The sequence below is a fragment of the Balearica regulorum genome, chromosome 8 (genome assembly GCF_011004875.1).
Source record: "Balearica regulorum gibbericeps isolate bBalReg1 chromosome 8, bBalReg1.pri, whole genome shotgun sequence".
Lineage (NCBI taxonomy): Eukaryota > Metazoa > Chordata > Aves > Gruiformes > Gruidae > Balearica > Balearica regulorum.
In genome coordinates this window covers 33,353,571-33,373,113 of record NC_046191.1, presented here as the reverse complement: position 1 = coordinate 33,373,113, position 19,543 = coordinate 33,353,571, and the positions used below count along the sequence as shown (strand labels likewise).

Sequence of the window (19,543 nt, the reverse complement as noted above, 5' to 3'; positions counted from 1 at the left end):
AATCTCACAGCAGTTGATGTTTCAAGGTAGTTTTATGTTATTTAGAACTCATACATGGTATTACCAGCTTCTTTGCCACATGTTTGACAGGAAAATCATGTGAATTTTCAACAAATTAGAATACTTATACAGGAAGTATAAGCTGATCTTATTTATACTAGGACCACTTAAAAGCATTAATTCTAAAGGAGATGAGTACAGGACCTAGTATTTTATTAAATTATACCCTGGGGTACCATTTACATCATAGAAGTAAATAAAGTTGCCTCAGTCTAAACAAAACTCAGTTACAAAAAGAAGCAATAGACAAAAAACAACCTGAATGGTACGGAGTTCATTACTCTGAAGATCTGCTGACCTCACTGTAATTTCTCACCTTCCTCACCAGTGTGACCAGTACTGGGACTTAAGGAAAAAACGTAGGAACCAGAAAGGGTGTAAAGTGCTCCTTTCCCCCACAGCAATGTGCAGACGAGGGATCTCCTCCTCTTAGGGTTGAACCAAATCACTGTCTGTGGACATAACTTTTATCATATCTGTCTAATCTTTTTGATGGAATACCATCAAGTCTCCATACCTTCCTATGTCTAGGAATTCCACAATTTGAGTCTACAGAACACTTTTGTTTGTTTGTCGTCAGGTTGGTCATTATTGGAAGCTGAGTTTTCATGTTGTAAGTAACAGCGAGTAATTTCCCGTATACCTTTTCCAAATCACCGATCACTTACAGACTTCTGTCTGTCACCTCTTTTCCAAGCTGAAGAATCCATGTTTATTTAGGTATTTTTCTTGAGGTGCGTAAGTCACTAGTCTTCCATTTACATTTTCTGTCATCTATATTCTTCGTAAGATGGCTGAATAGAATTACACATCATTCAAAACATGGGCTGTGAGTTCATACAGTAACAATGGTTTTGCTTGTTTTCTATTTCCTTCCTTCCTATTTTTAACTTCCTACTTGCCTTTTGCTGACTGCTGAGGTAGGCATAGTGATATTCCTAAACAGTAATACTGAATTTGGATCTACATGTGCATATGTACTGCAGTTCTAGCTATACAGAGTAATTCTGCAAGCTGCAAAGCCAGTTCTTCGCTATTAAACCTTTTTTTTTTCCCCTGAACGAATATATTAAATAGCACAGGCTCCAGCAAGAGATTCCACTGGTTATGACTCTACGTCATGAAAACTGAACACTCCTTCCTATCCCTTTTTCCCCTCTTTTAACCAGTTATTAATCCATGAGAGGACTGTGGATATTTTACCTTCTTTTTCAAAAATCCCAGTTTATCAGATTGGATCACCTTAATCTAAAGGGTGGTTGACATCTTCAAAGCAGATTTGTGAGGCATCACTTCTCCTTGAAAAATTAATGTTGTTATCACGTATTTATAGTTATAATTTATTATTACCTGGGAAGAAGTAAGAACTCACTGGTCTAGAAGCCCCAGCTCTGCCCTACAACCATCGTTACAAAAATCAGTAGCACACCAGCTACTGGTCGCACAGTGAAACGGAATCAGCTGCACGCATCAAAATTAGCAGTTCAAAATTTTGCTACCTGAGCTATGCTTATATTTGCGTTATCAATCTGTCCCTAAATTCTTTTACTAAAACTCTCCCTCTAACCCCATCCCGTGAAGAATGGCTCCACTGTGGGAATCTCATTGACTTCTGCTCTGTGGAGGAAGGATGCATTAAATTTATTTTGATTTCCTACAATTTGCTACCATCCTTGAGTGCACCTTGCAGCATCTAAAGGAACAGAAAAAGACAGTGTAAACAGAAAACTATATGAAATACATTTCAGTTTGAAATTCAAACTAAAAATCAGTAACTAGCGAAGACTTTGTGATCTGAAAAAACTGCATCACCCCAGGAATCAAAAGAACTTAAGTCAACTCTACTACTAAACAGAAGAGTGGTTCAAAGTATTCAAAGCAAAGTGCGGAAGGCCACGTCGGTGAAAAGCAGCGACGTACACACTGGGACTGTCCTCTTTATCACAGCAATAGCAAGAATATGAATACAGGGCATTGAGGGACTTGGTCACATCTCATCCTTTACAGTCATGTTCCTTCTGACAAACCTTTATTCATGGACGCTGTTCAAATAAAGAGAATGCTACTACTCTTGGGAATAAGAATTTGCAGGACTCACTACTTATTCTATTTTTGGAAGCATTTCATGTGCGAAGAGACTTATGGACAAACTGCACGTTTCAAAAAGAATAAATACGGAATTTTTATAAGTAAGTTTCCAACATTGACAGTATGGAGCAGCTTGAACACTTGCTGTGATGAGTGTACACTCCTGGAGAGGGCTAAGGCTTCAATCAGGCAAACAGTGTTTTCTGCAAAGAACTCACACAGGTATTGGAAGAAAAATGAAAGGAACCCATAGTTTATCTTTAAGAGACACTCTTCAGGAGATAAAATATTTCTGTTAAAAAACTGAAGGTAGTGTTTGGACAACCTTGTTTGTCCTTTTGAGAATTACTGCATAATAAACATTCTCTTGACACACTATTATTAACATCACGGGTCGCTGGTTTTCTGCATACTTCATTCAGGTTCTTCAAAGGCAACACTCCAGTTAAAGGGTAACTTGCAGATTTCCTCTCTTAAATGAGTGCATTTCTGTTACAATGTCCTTTTTTTTTTTCTTTTCTTTTTTGTGATGGCAAAGATTCTCAGTGTATTATTTATGACAAAATTTCCATTACTGTAACATACCACTGTAAACAAATCTCCAGTGTCTCATTTTGGCACTGATTTTTCTTCTGAAGTATTTTTTTTTAAATGTTTCTTCTTTTGCAGTAAATAAGTCTGTTTCAATTAAACATTTAAAATACTCCAGAAATGTCTGTCTTATTCAGGTTAATGCAATTCTGCTTGTAGTAGAACTATTTGCTCAGGCAGTTAAGAAAATGAAAATATGTGACAATAAGAGGGTTAAGCATTTTTTCAGCTGCATCCTCTTCGATGAACATTTCAACTCCAGTCTCCTCTGCTGTCTTTGTTACTAAGTCCAGATTTCCAATTTATCCTGTATACTAAAAGAATTCCTTTTTTTAACCTCCCCCCCCCCCCCCCCCCCACCCCCAAGTTCATTACTCTTCTGCTTCTCCTTTGGCTAAAATCAGTCTGAGCTTTGCTGTCACCACAAGATGAGACTCAACACCCATACCAGAAATTAAAATGGAAGCCTAGGAGTAGCAAAAATCTCAGGTGCTATTTCCAGAGTGCAGCCTGCTGCTAGAGAGCAGAGAATTCTCCAGGGAGTACTCACTGCCCAGGAATCCAGATATGACAGACTGACATGAAGAAGCTCTTGACAAATGTGTTTGCTGAGTATTTCATCTTCTGCTGATATATTCTGCTTTAATCTTTCAGGTTATTTTGTCTTCATTCTCTTTAATGTTACTTGGTTTGCCTCATGTCCATAAACTAAAAGTCAGACATAAAAAACCTACATCAAAGACCAATATGAGAAACTACACGAGGCGGAGAGGTGGCTTTATTTTTTAATATGTTCTAATATTCAGTAAAATTCCTAGATACCATTCAAGAGTCTTTGACTATCAGGAAACCTTATTCTATAATGCCTTAAGTCTACTATATTCTTAGGACAAAAGCAAAGCATGTAAAAATATTCCCTAACCACAAAGAAACATTCTGTAAAACAAGTTAAACTCAAATAGGAAATCGTTCTACCAGTAAGAGTTATGGACACGCAGTCCTTTCCCGTTACAAGGAAATGAAGACATTTTGGTGTACTGAGGGGGAATTTGAATTTTCAAAATACTTTGAAAGCAGCTGAACCTCAATGTACAAATGCTATCTGCTACCAAGCACCTAATAAGTCTTGTATGGAACAATCAACTTGCAATTTTTAAAACTTGGGAAGATTTCAGTCCACATTTGCAGAATACTCTCAGAAGTGAACAATTTTCGTATTTGCAGAATGAGGAAATTGTATTTTTTTTCAGCCTTTGTTTTTGTTTTGCGCTATAAGAATAGATCATCTGGAAGTTAAACATGTCTCAAATGTTTGCCTTAATATACAAATAAAACCAAGAAAATCAGGAACCAGCTCTTTCTCAGAGATTATACAGACTTACACATCTTTCACTGAGAAATTATGAAATCCTTTCTTTACCGTGTAAGTGGTCAAAGGCACTCCAGAATAACAGTAAACCTGAAGACTTCTCGCTATCTGAAAGCTGAATTTTTGAGTTGCTGTTACTTATCAAATTGATCCTGGCAGTTAATTATATGTACTGTTATGAATACTTCTGTTATTTATTTCTGAATGATTAAAGACATCTGCTCCCAGCAATTACTGGCACACATTAAGACCACCACATCACTAACACCACCCCACCCAGCAGCAATCTGTCACTCCTCAGAATAACAAACTGACAGTCAATTTTGCAAGTAGAAGTTAAGAAATAGAAGTAAAATCTGGAAATATCCAAAGCAACCAACACAGAGATCAACACGGAAGAGGTGATAAACACGCAATGCATTCAGAAATACTTTTTTTACAATTCTACAGACAAACCTGGGCAACCCAATATAGCAAGAAAAAAATATCTGCATTTCATGTCTCAGAACCTGGGGCTTGGGAATATCTTGTTTTGCCTATTTGCACAACTTTGAGTTACAAATATACTCTGGGTAATTTTCCTATACCTTCCCTCATTCTCTTAAACTTTCAGTTTTCATCTTAATTCTAGAGATAATCTCTAAAGCAGGAACCTTGCCCCAGTCTTGCAACCCTAGTGCTGCTGCTCAAGTCCGTACGAGGTAAGAAAGGCTTTCGGCTCGACGAGCCCTGTCCTGCATCTCTAAAGATGCACGCTCTGCACTGGGACGCAGCAATCTGGGGGCATCTGTTGTAGCTAAATTAGTGAAGAATTAAAATCTCTGTGATGGATGATTCCTAAATCAACATGGGTTGTGCCTTAGGCTTCTCACTCATTATGTCTCACAGTTGTGAACTGTGCCCTCCTAGAACCAGGTGGTCACATAAGAAAATTTTGGAGATCCCTGCCAGAAGATACTGTAAAGGTCCAAACACTATCTGAACTCAGAGATTAGAGAAATGCATGAAATGTCCACGCGCAGCCATTACATGCAATGTTACAGGCATTACCTCAGTGTCAGTAAGTTCTTAAACCACTGCTTGCTGAATGCAGGAAAGGATATTTGACCAGTTTCTTTTCTCCGGTGTACACTACTGACCAACGCCAACAGGGCAGCAGTGAACAAAGGTGAGACCATCTCATCGAATATGGCGGCTTGCTCCCCACTAGGCAGTGGGCCTCCCTCCATAATCCTTCCTTTAAACTGGAAGCCTTTCCTCTTGCCTTGGAGGATAACCAAAAATCAGATTGCAGAAGACCAGAAAAATAGCTTGCTTCCCTGGAAAAGCACAGACTGCAACCCCCCATTTCAGTAAATACAGCCTAAATATATCAGAGGATAATGTAGCAATTTTTGAAACACCCTTTAGCTTCAAGCTTAATCTATTTACCCCTCAAAAGTATCGCTATCTACTGGAAAAGAATTTCCACTGATTTGCCAAGTAAAACAAACCTTATACACGAATTAGTAGAGGATGTTATTATTATTTGATAGAGCATAATCCCTTTTAATAATGACTAAATGGGTCCAACAGCTTTGTCCGCAATGATTATGCTTCTTTACCTTCCTGGCTATGCCCAAATTAAATTATCTTAAGGGACATAACTGTATTTACCATCGCTACAACAGGGCTTACTCCTGCCAAGTTGCCAAGTTAAACAGCTGAAGAAAAAATAATTACAGATTGAAGTATAAACTATATTTTTGTTACTATGTGATAGTGGAAGGTTTCACTAAGAGAAACCAGCCCATTACTGGCAGAAGGGCATAGTCTTGTGTCAGGATACTTGGAGGGGCAGTCAAGTGAATGAAATATATAAGAAAACCGGTAGATATTGGTACTTTCAGAAAGACCCCAGTGGAGAATTATTATGGCAACAACAAACTCAAGGATGCAAGTTATTAGAAAGAGTAAAGAAGCAGAAAATAAAAGAGAACAAAGCAGTTCTTATGCTTGAGACATTTCCAGAATTTATCTTTTCTTCATTCTTCCTTTTATTTGGTGGAGTTCTGCACAGCAGCACTTGTGAAAACAGCACTGAATAGACCAAGTACCTCAGCTGCAGTTGCACTCTTCACTTCTGGGCTTCCAGACCCCAACCCTTCTTCTTTTGTTCTGCTTGCTTTTCTTTTTTTAAACTACAGAAGTAACATAAATCATTACTAGCCTTCAGCAAGCACTGTCAATACTCAAATCTCAGCAAGCAGAACTCTTCTTGCTCATCGGTAAACCGGATTTCACAGCAAGTTCAGCACAGTTTACATCAGTATTCCCTATAATTTGATGCCAAGAACACAGAGCTTATGCCAGCATCACGCTTATCAGAATAAATATCTTGTTTCCTTGCTGGCTACCTCTACTCTCCCTTCTCATGTGGCAGGACATCATCCAATTCAATGAGTGTAAAAATTGTCCCTGCTCTCTCTCCCCTAATGAAACATCTTTCCCCAAATGAAGCTTCCGGTGTAGAGAATTGTGCAAAAGCTATATAAAAAATTTTGCAATAAATAATCCAGCTAGCTCTGTTTCTGAATATGCTTTGTCACTGCATTTTTATTCCTCTGTGCACATATTCACCAGTGGAACTTTAATACCACATAAAAGGGCACATAGGCTTTTAGGACTTCTGCTTCAGTCCAGTTTTAAATCAGCAGAAACATGACGTGATGGAAGCTTCTCTAATCAGGACATCACTTAAGCCCCCTTGACGTCCAATTGACGTCAAAGAAATTTAAGCATATGCTTTATTTTAATTGTATGCATAAAGGCTGGTCTGAAACGGGTCATAGATGGCCACCTTCTACACTCGTTCAAAATCCTATGGGATCTTGCGTTGCCTTCAGGGGAATTAATTCTCATGATCACACATTCCTTTTTTCAAGGCAAAGTCCTTTCTCCATTCTGTACATGTAAACCATCCTAAGCCTAACCAGGAGAAATTTCCAAAGCTTGAGTAATAATTCTCAGACATGACATTAAAACACTGCTTTTCTTATAATAAACTGTTGAAAACAAATCATTATTGTGGTTAATGATTAATTTGCTATGTCTTTGGTCTTAAGCTTTGCCTAAGGCTGAAAACTGCTCTTTCAGGCTATTATTTGTTTCGAACAACCAATTTCCTAGGTGTATTTCCTTCGAATTTATTATAACACTACCAATGGGTAAAGGTCACTAAACAAATCCTTCTGCCTTTTCCACTCATACACCATCTTTCCAGTTCTGTTCTGAAGCCTTCTGATTTCTTTTCTGTTAGCCCACTAGGAACATAACACTAAAGAATACACCCAGAATATTATCATTTCCAAAATGACTACCAATTAGTCGGTGTCACTGCAGGCAAGGGGCATTTCTTGCTCTGACTTCTCTGGATGGGCATGCATCCCCGCTGGTCCCAGGCCAACTTTGAATTCAGGTTCTCTTAACATCAGAGCTCCTGGCTACCAATCACTTGAAAAAAGGCAATTAACATGTGGGATGCTAACTAAAATTCTGCTGTCATTCCTATGGAATGTATGTTCTAAGCAGGACTGAATGAATTCCCAGTTGCTGAGATATAATGTTCAAATAAGCTGGACCTGGAAAGGCTCTAGTAGATGAAACCACCGCTGCTCAGCAGAACGGTTGTCCTCCAGAAGTCAGTTCCAGCGCAGGAACGGGAGGACTGGCCAAGTATGGCTGGGAAGAGGAGACAGCAGGACATTTCTTTTCCTCCTCCTCTCCTGCCTCGTTTGTGTCTGCTTTGCTTCTCACTACCAGGCCACCTCCTCCCCAATCCTCCTGCTGCTCAGCACCCTCATAATTTTCCAGCACTTCCCAGAAGACAATGTGATGGCCTGCAAGACATCATTAAAGGATCCCCTCCCCTTCATCCAGATGAATGTTTCCTCCATTACTTTGCCTGCTATTTTTAAAAACACCTGAAACTCTTCTTTCATCCTCCTGTATATACCCTTCCAATGTCCATAGATAGTCAGCTGTCCAGTGAGTTGTCATTTAGCCAAGTTATGCGGTGTATTTACCTACTTTATATGCTCTCATAACCCAATACTTCCAGCCAATTACCTTTTTTATTCCTGGGTCCGCTCTGAACTCCTTCCAGCTGTCTTCTGCTCAGAAGGGAATGCCATGATCTAGGTCTAAGTGCCCTAAAAATTACTACGTCCCATGTGATGGGACCAACCTCAAAATCGTACTGGGTTGTTTGGGGATTTGTGACAAACTTGCTGTGAATTGTTATATCAGAATCCCAATGGCATAATTCTTTCCCTATTTCTCTCTTTTACTCTCTATACTTTTCAGATTATTTTCTTTTGGTTGCAAATCTTTGCAGTTCCCATCCTGAATTTCATTTTGTGTGGTTTTGTCCTGATTTCTTCAGCTATTCGTTACTGCATGTTTACTTCTGTGCCTTCCTGTCCTCACAACCTCCTGCCATTTAGTGTCATTTCAGGCTTCTCCATATACAGACCTCTGTAGCCCTTCGTCCATTTGAAGCTTAAAACCAACAGCAGAAGAAAAACAAAATGTAGTATTACTATATATTTCATGTTTATGGCCTTTTTTGAATTACCATAAATTCAAAAGAATATACAATATCATCTTATGAAGCCACCAGCAGCAATCAGTTTCTCAGTTTAAAAATAATCATAATCCTCATCGATGCAGTTTAATCATTACTTTTTTTTTCCCCAAATGTCCAAAATTTCATTTGTATTCACTTAGAGGTAATAAACTAACTTATTAATAACAACTGACTGGGTATTTACTTCTGTAAGTAAACCATTATCGTGCATTATCTTTGATTTACTGATCACGAACCCATTATCAGTCTACTGGAAATTTCAAGAATTTTTGTACTTGCGATGGCAAGATTTCATTTTTATTTCTTTTGACAATATTTTACTTAAACTTTGTTTTATAATATGCTGTCACCTCTTCAGCCACTAGTTTGGTAAAGCTCACTTAAGAAGGAATGCTAGAATTTTGGAGGGGCGGATTGCTATGCCTGGGTTTAAAGTGGTATTTTTAACCCAAGCTTGAACCAAACAACGGCTGAAGTTTTGAATGTTTGATTCACCTTTTAAGTCCTAAAAATATGTCTCAGATCCAGACCCTTTTGCCCTACACATTTTTCTTTTGAAATTTTTATTCTTCAGTGTAAAAATATCAAGATGTTTAACTGTTTCTAAGAAGCAAGTAAGAATCTGAGGCTTGCAACTGTTACAGTTAAAACTCAACACGGTTTATAAATCCAGGTTAATAGTCCTTGCTTTTCTTGTCAGAAAACAATGGTTGCCTAAGTGAACCCATTCTTCCTGACGTGCTTACTGAGGCTTAGGAGAAGCTTGAGTAAAAATAACTAACTCCTACTCCCCACGCAGCACCCTTATTTCATGCTAGGAATACCCGTTATCAGTAGATTTTTAAGTTTTTTACATACATAGTACATTTTATTCATCTGCTAGGCAAGTGTAATCACTCAGAAAATACTGAGTAGTCCTGCAGACACAGAGGGATATTAGCAAGGAGAGGTTAGTTAGAAAAACCTAACTGCTCCTTTCCTAATAATTAAATGGAAATTAAACTTCCAGTTTAAATTTAGCACAGAGGTAAAAGCTCTACAGAATTGAAAGACTCTCAAGGACGACATCCCTGTGTTTGCACTGTGCGCAAATAGGGAACTGTTTGTTCTAGCAAAGCACACTGTTTCTCTTCGATGCCAACTTTGACAATGCCAGAACAGCTCTGGGTGTTTTTACTGCTGTTATGCAATGCCTCAGATTATGCTGCCTACTGCACACGCATATCGTCTTGAACTTCTGTGCCATTTTCTCAGCCACAGACTGAAGTGATTGGATGGAAATGCAGGAGGAAAGGATGAGAAGGAAGGCCAGGAAATAGATCTGCTGTCATTATTTTTACTTTCTTTGAGTGCAACGAGCCCCTGGTGCAAATAGGATCCACAGAGCATGGTGACACTCTAAACCATCAGCACCATGCAAAGCCTCTGCATTCATGTGAATCACTTGGTTTACTAGCTTGAGATAATCTACATCTAAATGGAGATGATGACCGTAAGTTGTAAAAATGGTTAATTTAAAGATTTTATCTACATTTTATCTAAAATTCTATCTACAGCCAGACTTTTCAGAAATTAAATACTATAGATTTCTTAGCCAGATTGGAATTAGGTCTAGAGTTTCAGACACACCAAATTATTTTTTCACTCTGGACTCTCGGTAAATCCTGTAAGTATGTGTTTATGTGGCTGGATGTGCCACATATGTGTACACACACACTCTGTATCTATATAAGTACATCTGTCCAGTATAGCATGAACCAGTTACACGCACAAAACACAAGGCAAACACAATCTGTATCGTAGTGTATAATATCAATTACTCAGAACCAAGATAAAGGAAACCAAAAGAGAAATACTTACCAGCTGAGGTTTGCTCTCTACAACTGGACCTGCTCAGGTTTAACAAATTGTTGTTAACGAAGCTAGAAGATTAAGAACGATGCCTTTCCATTGGGGTGCTCATCACTCTCTGGCAGCCAGATGCTCTTCTGTATAACAAAAATGTCCCCGTCAGCTGACTCATAATTCTCTGAATCCTTGTTCTGGATTTAATTTTCATCCTGCTAATGTTCAGCAAAGACTGCAATTCTTGGGTAATTCCACAGGGCACAGTCCCGTCCAGCTCTTCACCACGTGGGAAGATGGCTTGACTAGTTATTGGCTTTAATCCTTTGCTCTTCTCTCGGATGATTTATCTGCCGACTTGTCTTGATGCCTGATAGCTTCCTCACTGTGACCCTGCTCAGCCACTCCTTTGCCTCCGTTTGCCTGAAGGACCAGGGAAATAAGATCTTTCGGATAGTGACAAGCACGTGCATGAGACATAAACACCACTGCGCTGTGTTTTTCTCTAAAAGAGCTACCAGATAAACCTAAAACCTTTGCTAGAAGTGAGACATACATAAGTAGATAGGTATCGATAGCAGGATCATGAAGCTTCAGATGGAAATACGCTGGCTCTGAGCCAGAACTGCAAAAACAGAGGTCCTAGTCAACAGCATGTCAAGCAGCAGAGAGCACATGGGTAAGCAGAGTCATCCTGGAAGAAGGGACGTCATGTGGAGTCGTGTCTGAAAAACCATCAAGCTGGGGCTGAGCACAGATGTACCTAAACAAATGCCAGTACAATACTTTCATATGTAGGGAACTTACATTAGGTCGAAAAACATTCTCAGATTCTTCCCGTGGCTTCAGAGTATGTGAGCTCCACAGTGTCTTCCTCAGGGGGAGCTGCTCCAGTATCCACCACTAAGTACAGTTATGGCAGTCTCTCCCTAGACACACTACTTGGAATTTCACACACCAGGTTTGGCCAAGGCTCTCAGTAATCAGAAATCCCCTCGCAACTTTACATTCAGCTTTACGTTCACATGACCTGAGTAACCAAGACAACTGCAAACTTTGGCTTTTCACCTCTTCAGGTCCATCCTGTTGTTCCTGAGTGCTGAAGCACGTGGAGCTCTCAGTACATTTGGCCAGCAGTGGTCGGATGCATGCTGATCACCCTTTTGCGCTCAGGTGGGGCGAGGGTGGGGTTTTTAGGGAGTTTCTCTGCAAGTTTCTCAGCACCAACCATTCTAAACCAAAGATAAACTCATCTGCACAAAGCTGGTGAGGCCAAAAAGAAGTCTTTATAGCTAAACCAGCTACTTGACAGAAACGTAGAAGTCCATTTATTTTCCAGTACGCTACAAAACTGATACTAGTAAGCTAAGGTACAGGAAGACAACCAGAAAACAGCTTCCATCGCAATGGCAGTGTTAAGCTCTAGTCCCCCACTGATGCTCTTCCCCACCAGAATCTCACCTTGACTGCACAGACCTGGTTGCAGCAGGAATTCACAGAACTGTGCAGATCTCTCTCAGCAAGAATCACACAGCATCCAAGCAACCCCACAGACCACCAACCCTCCATCTGCAAGTTATGAGAAGTAACAATGGATGAACTTTCACATTGAGGCTGCTTTTTGTCAGTTATGTGCACTTTACTCTCAGGTGATTTTTCATTTTAGGGTCTGAGTAGAATTAACTGTGCTTGTAGGAAGGCGGCACAATACATCCACATGTGGCAAGTAGCTATTGCACATAAATGCAGCTGTCGTCAGGAATAGCTTCAGCGTCTCTGGGATTTCGCAATGAGCAGAAATAGATGGCAAGAGGCCTTGGCGTGTGAACCACATTTCAGGTGGTGATCTGGGGGAGCGGGTAAACCCCGGCTCCCAAAATGAGGTGCTCTGACCTGACCTTGTGTGCCACCTAGTGCTGCTGTTAGAAAACAAATACCCCACATCAGGCAGAAAGCCAAGTCATTAAATCACTCCTACACTTGTCAAAGGTAGAGATACAGCAGCCATATATCAGGCACAGTATCCATCCACATTTAAAATTTAGACTATTTGAGCACTTCCCCCAAAATTTTCTCTAATTACAGTTAATTACAGTTATTTTTGCAGATTCCTTCTCAGCATGCATGAAAATTTATCTTAATTGAAAATGTATAAAGAGGGCCAATCCAATGAGCATCAGTCACACCTCATGTCTGGTGTTTACCATCATAAACCTTCAATCCGTCTTGTTAGGGAGATTATTTGCAATTTATAACAGCAGGGACTCTCACTGATGCTGCAATCCAGCTGTATTAAATTCTGTAGGAACTCAGAAGAGTGCCCCTGCCCAGAAGAAGAACACCCTAGCCTAGGTGTTCACATTTTTAAACTCAAGCGCATATTTGTAGGAGTGTATGCAGAAATACACCTAGCTGGACGCAACCGAGCGTGTGTACAAATCATACCTGTGCAGTGGATCCCTAGCTATCCACACCTGATCCTTCATCAAATGTCCTCATTGTCTAGAAGAGCAAGTATGCCCAAAGAAAACCATCGTATTTTTACTTACATCTAAAACGAGTATGAAAATGTAAAAGGCTATCTCAGTTTAAATTACGCTGCACTAGTTCATGCAGGGATACTTGGGTGGACTGTGACGACCTGCATGTAGTTTGACCCTACTCAAATTAGCCCTCTCTAACTATATTCCCTGGTAAAGAGATCAGAAATCTCTTTGGGAGCTATCAGTTGTGTGGATAAACTTTTTGTCCTCTCCCAAAAATGTTAATTTGTTTGATATTATTTCTGTTGCTTTTTTTTTTTACAATTACTTTTAATTTCCTGCATTTAGATATAGTTTATCATGTATACTTATCTAGTTGAGTTCATAAAACATAAAAAAACCTGGAAACATGGCAAGGAAAATGTTGGGGTCAGAACCAGAGAGAGGAGATCAAAGAGGGCACTTATGTACATTGCAATCCATGGCTTGTACGCTCCCAGGAACTTCAGCAAAAAGGGACCTGAATCATAGCAGGTCGAGGGAGGTGATCCTGCCCCTCTACTCCACTCTGGTGAGACCCCCCCTGCAGTGCTGCATCCAGCTCTGGGGGCCCCAGGACAGGAGAGACATGGAGCTGTTGGAGAGAGTCCAGAGGAGGCCACGAAGCTGATCCGAGGGCTGGAGCACCTCTGCTATGGAGACAGGCTGAGAGAGATGGGGTTGTTCAGCCTGGAGAAAAGGCGGCTCCGGGGAGATCTAATTGTGGCCTTCCAGTACCTGAAGGGGCTACAGGAAAGCTGGAGAGGGACTGTTTATGAGGGAGTGTAGTGACAGGACAAGGGGAATGGGTTTAAGCTGAAGGAGGGTCGATTTAGATGAGATGTTAGAAAGAAATTCTTTACTGTGAGGGTGCTGAGGCCCTGGCACAGGTTGCCCAGAGAAGCTGTGGCTGCCCCTGGCTCCCTGGCAGTGTTCAAGGCCAGGTTGGATGGGGCTTTGGGCAACCTGGGCTAGTGGAGGGTGTCCCTGCCCATGGCAGGGGGTGGGACTAGATGAGCTTTAAGGTCCCTTCCAACCCAAACCATTCTGTGATTCTATGATACAAGTGTACACAGCCAACTGAGAGCAACCTGCTGTGCGTTTTGAGTCAGCAAATATTTTGAAAAACAATATTTTTCCTTTTTGAAAAGGAAGTGGGAAGACAACAGGAGGAGAACCTACACACAGATGATCATTTTCAGTCTTGCTAAGTTTTCACCCTTATTCTCTGGGCTGTCAAACAGACAAAAGAACAACAGCAAGCCAAAAATGATCAACTTGCCATGCCCATTATTTAGCAAGTCCAGTCTCTGAACCGAAGACATTATCCCCCCTACACAGGAATAACCTGGTGTTGCAGAGCTTGCAGCTCATCACAATCCCCAGGCTTTTCAAGAGGTGCGGTTTTTGACAACCTCTGGGAACTGAACAGTTCTTGTAACTAGAGAAGGCAAATAATCCTCTCTCACACAACTCCCATGCCGTGTCACATCATATGGACAAAAGGAGGTGGTGTGAATTCAAAGAACAATAAAGGCGGCTATCACTACTGCAAAATTTGTATGGATTATTTTAGGATTAATTCCCTGTGCAATTTGCATGTCAATTCAAATTTCTAATTTGCCTAATGGTACGTTATGCAGTAACTAAACAAAACATTTATTTATGTTAGTGTTATTTACCTTAATGTTAGCAAAATAAAGTTTGTTTCCCCTTAGCTTCGATACCCAGCAGGTATAGTAACTCTCAGAATAGGCATTTTCAGGGTTTTTCTCACTGGAAGGAGTGAGGGTACAAGCTAAAAGGAGGGAGAAAAGGAGATTTTGGGTATCTACTCCTTTTTGTATTGAGGTCAACAAAATGATAACTCATGTTCTCAAATTAGCAGGAACCGATAGTTACTTAAGAAATGATATTTAATTCAGCAAATAAATCAGCTCTTGGCCAATGAAATCCATCAAATGAATCAGGCACAATTAACATCAAATATACTGGCAGCTTCTTGTTCCAAAACCTTTGTGAGCACAAAAGGAATCCCTCAAATCCTCCATCCAGCGCAAGACATGATGAAATGCTTTATGTGGGTCCTTACATGAATCCATGAAAGTCAGTCTGGAAGCTCTTTGGCCACAGTTCATCTCACATCTGAAAAACCATGCAGCACTACCATACCATGATGGCTCTCATGCTCTAGATGTGCTCTTGGACACAAAATAACAGCAAGTTTCCTTCCAAATCTGTCTGCCCAGCTTCTGTTCCTCATGTTTTCCTAACTGCCTGTTGTCTTCCAGCATCAATTCAAACAACTGAAAAAACATAAGCCATACTCACAAAAAATTCTCTAGGAGCCACATGTCTAACCTACAACAGATGCATGAAATGAGCAGAGTGGGGGAGTAGTCTGTATGCCAGGCTGGACTAAAATACTTTTAGCTCTTGTCAAAACAAGGTGCTTTTGTGTACTTTTGTGTACTTTTTTTTTTTTAATGCAAGAAAAAAGCATTGTTCTGTATTTAAAACAAAAATTATGCAAATGTGGAATACCCTTTCAGACCTGGATAAGAATATGGATATGGCACAGTTCTCTATAAAGACATGTTCTGTAGCTTTCCTAGCGGTGCTCCTGTTCGTGATTGCCTGACCTTGGGCACAAGTGGGATTAGAGCTCAGGGCTGAGGACTCCATCCCAAAATCAGGACTGATCCTGGTATTGACCTCAGACACTGGTAATTTAAAAAGATGGTTAAAAATGGCTATATGAAATGAAAAGTTCAAAGTGAGACAAAAAGATTCACGTTAAGACAAGGACATAGCTATGCCAGGTGGAAAAGCCTGTTTTTAAATCACAGGACGTTAACAATTTATTAATATTTTAGTTAAGAATCTGAGCAAAAAGGAACGGTCTAGCAAGAGGAAAATGAAAATTACCTTCCTAATTAAGTTGGAATCAGAACACCCTGGGAAGTCGAGGTTTTGAGATTTTCACCTGGATGAAATCCAAACAGGCTTAGGCTATAAAATGAAACACATTATCCCAATCAACATTATTTTTGTTGACTGCAAGCCTAAAGTCATAGTTTTTGCACAGGAACAGGCTCCCCAGTTACATGGTTAGGTAAGTGTTACCCAGCTGACAGGCTGGCAGCAGTGTAAGAGACCTTTTGGATTTGATCTAAAGACAGAGTTCTGTGTACAGGCTTGTTTCACTCCTGTTTGCCACAACATTTTAACTGTCCAAATTTTGACGTTGTACTTAAGTTCTTTCTTTCACATGAATCTTACACTGCCTTGTGCTGAGGAGAACTTCCAGGTAATTGGCAAGCACTAAAATATTCCATCCCCAGGATAAGACTCGGAGAGTATCCAAAACATTGCGATCTAAATCTCCATGGAGCTACACAGACTTGTTTGGGAGCAGGTAACAAATCAAGTGATACTGAACACTGTATGTGCAGTGAAGTGCAGCAAATAGAAGGATGTTACCCAGATTACCCAGCAATTCCTGCTGCGCAAAGTGCTCTGCATTTGTTGGGTTTTTTTCTTCCCCATTCAGTATTGCTCATAGCGTGACAATAATATATGACTTCTCACAGTACTGCCTTTATGTCATTTGCATTCATTAGCGTCAAAGAGCAGGGGATAAGGAGCCTTGGGCAAGGGGGCTAATCATTCTTACCAGCCAAGTGAAACGACAAAATGTTCTAAACATAAATATTTCTCCTCTTTCCTACCCTCTGGAAAGTCTATAAACATTTCAAAATCCCCAAGAGCCAAGTTACAACACCTAAGAACTACTTTGCATGAAACACTCCATATTTAATTGATACAGCAGGAGTGCCAGCTATTTCAAATGAGTTCACCGAGAGGAAGTTCACAAGGTCTTGCTTGCCACATCCACAGTTCCATTAACACTACCCCGAGATGCCCATGGGCCTGACCCAGAATCATCTGAGTTCACCAAGTCCAGGACAGAGGGTGGAGGAGCCTTTCGGGAGTTGTGTTTGCAGTCAGAGCGAGCCACGGGGGAGTTATTTCATAGAATAGAATGGTTTCTTCTCCATATCCTGGGTAACCAGGTCGCCCGTTTCATTCCGGAGGGGACCCACATTTTCCCTCGTCCTCCTTTTATCACTAACATACCTATAGAAGCTTTTCTTGTTGTCCTTGACATCCCTGGCCAGATTTAATTCCATCAGGGCTTTAGCTTTCCTAACCTGATCCCTGGCTGCTCAGACAGTTTCTCTGTGTTCCTCCCAGGCTACCTGTCCCTGCTTCCACCCCCCGTAGGCTTCCTTTTTGTGTTTGACTGTGCCCAGCAGCTCCTTGTTCATCCATGGGGGCCTCTTGCTGTTTTTGTCTGACTTTGTTGGGATGCATCACTCCTGAGCTTGGAGGAGGTGACCCTTGAATATTAGCCAGCTGTCTTGGGCCCCTCTTCCTTCCAGGACTTTGTCCCATGGTATTCTACCAAGCAGATCCCTGAAGAGGCCAAAGTCTGCTCTCCTGAAGTCCAGGGTAGTGACCTTGCTGTGTGCCCTCCTCGCTGCCCTGAGGATCCTGAATTCCACCATTTCGTGGTCACTGCAGCCAAGGCTGCCCTTGAGCTTGACGTTCCCTACCAGGCCCTCCTTATTGGTGAGAATAAGGTCCAGCATGGCACCTCTCCTCGTGGGCTCCTCTGTCACTTGGAGGAGAAAGTTGTCATGGACACATTCTAGGAACTTCCTGGATTGCTTGTGCTCAGCTGCATTGTCCCTCCAGCAGATGTCAGGGTGGTTGAAGTCCCCCATAAGGACCAGGGCTTGTGAGCGTGAGGCTGCTCCTGTCTGTCTATAGAGGGCTTCATCTGCTCAGTCTCCCTGGTCAGGGGGCCTGTAGCAGACCCCCCACTATGATGCCCTCCCTTTAATCCTGACCCATAAGCTCTCAGTGGGCTCCTCATCCATCCCCAGGTGGAGTTCCATGCACTCCAGCTGGTCATTGACGTAGAGGTGACACCTCAGGCAGCCAATCTCACTACTGCCATCCCCTGCCAGTGCCAAGTTCAGGCACTCCCAGCAGCCTGAGAGCTGGGTGGCTGCATGCTTCTGCGGCAGCTCTGTCTGCGCTGCCACATGCCTTCTGGTGAGCACAGAGCTTAGGGCTTTCTGCCTGGTGGGCACCATGGCCGAACTCCTTCTGTGAGAGGGTGATGACCACCAGTGGACTCCCCTCGTGAGCAGGCAGACTGACTAGGCCCTACCCGCGCGAACTGCCACACGAACTGACGCGCTGCGCTCCAGGTCGCTGGCGCTCCCTAGGCTGCTTTTTATAGGTGTGGGTGCTGTTCCTTCGGCAACGCCCAGGTCTCGTCAGCAGTTCCCGTGAGAGCAGCCGGCTCGTGGCGGGTCTCTTCCGCTTCCCTGGCGTCAGGAAGCGTAGGAGCTATGGCCCTTCCCTACAAAAATCAAGTCAAGAGGAATGACACACACTGCAGAGGGCATGGGGTTTTTTTTCCCCAGCAAGAGCTGAAACTCTTCCAGAGCTGCAGGCAAAGCAGCAAAGCTCACCGGGAGCCAGCCAGGAACGGTAATCCCCATCGGCCCTGCCACCATCTGCTGACCCACTGCAGCCCATCAGAAGACTACAACAGGCTTTGCAACGGTCTGGAACCAGTCACTGCAAAGGCACTGGTGGTAGCTCAAAGAAGCGTCCTTGGGGACACCGGCACACGAGCTCCCCAGACAGAACTGGAGTGACAGGACAAGGGGGAATGGCCTGAAGCTGAAGGAGGGGAGATTTGAATGACATATGAGGGCATTTGGGTTTTTTACAATGTTTGTCTTCCAGAGTAACGAGTACGTGTATTGAAGCCCTGCTTCCCAGGAAGTGGCCAGACATCGCCTGCTGATGAGAAGTAGAGAATACTCTTTTGCTTTGCTTCTGCGTGTGGCCTTTTGCTTTAGCTACATTAAACTGCCTTTATCTTGACCCACAAGTTTGGGGTTGTTTTTTCCATCTTAATTTTCTCCCCTCCCTGCCTTGCTGAGGAGGGAAGTGATAGAGCAGCTTGGTGGACACCTGGTGTCCAGCCGAGGTTAAACCACCACAATTAACTGCCCAGTTAATAAATCCATCCCTGCACAGTCTTGGGCAGTCACGTACCTTTACAGAGTAAGTGCCCACAGAACTGTATCACTCTGCACAGCCTCACACATCAAAGCCTTCCAGGAAAACACTCAGCGGCCCATCAGGCAGATGCCTACATTAGAAGAAGTACGAGCTGTGCTTAGGCAGTGCTAATTTTCCAGTTTGAGATTTGGTTTTGAGTGCTTGATAATATTCTGTGAATACAGATGATTTATAGTTATATATAGTGTATATAGCTATATATGTGGATAATGTTTCACTTGGAGTTAGGTTCAATTTTCTAGTCCGTAAACCCTATCATGGTTTGTTTTA

The 19,543-nt window shown here is 41.8% G+C and overlaps 1 protein-coding gene across 1 annotated transcript in view; it reads right to left on the bottom strand.

Annotated features, from left to right (window-relative positions):
* Nucleotides 1-19,543, bottom strand: part of PLA2G4A (phospholipase A2 group IVA) — a 110,456-nt gene that overhangs the window by 89,962 nt on the left and 951 nt on the right. The gene's annotated exons all lie outside the window — the stretch shown is intronic.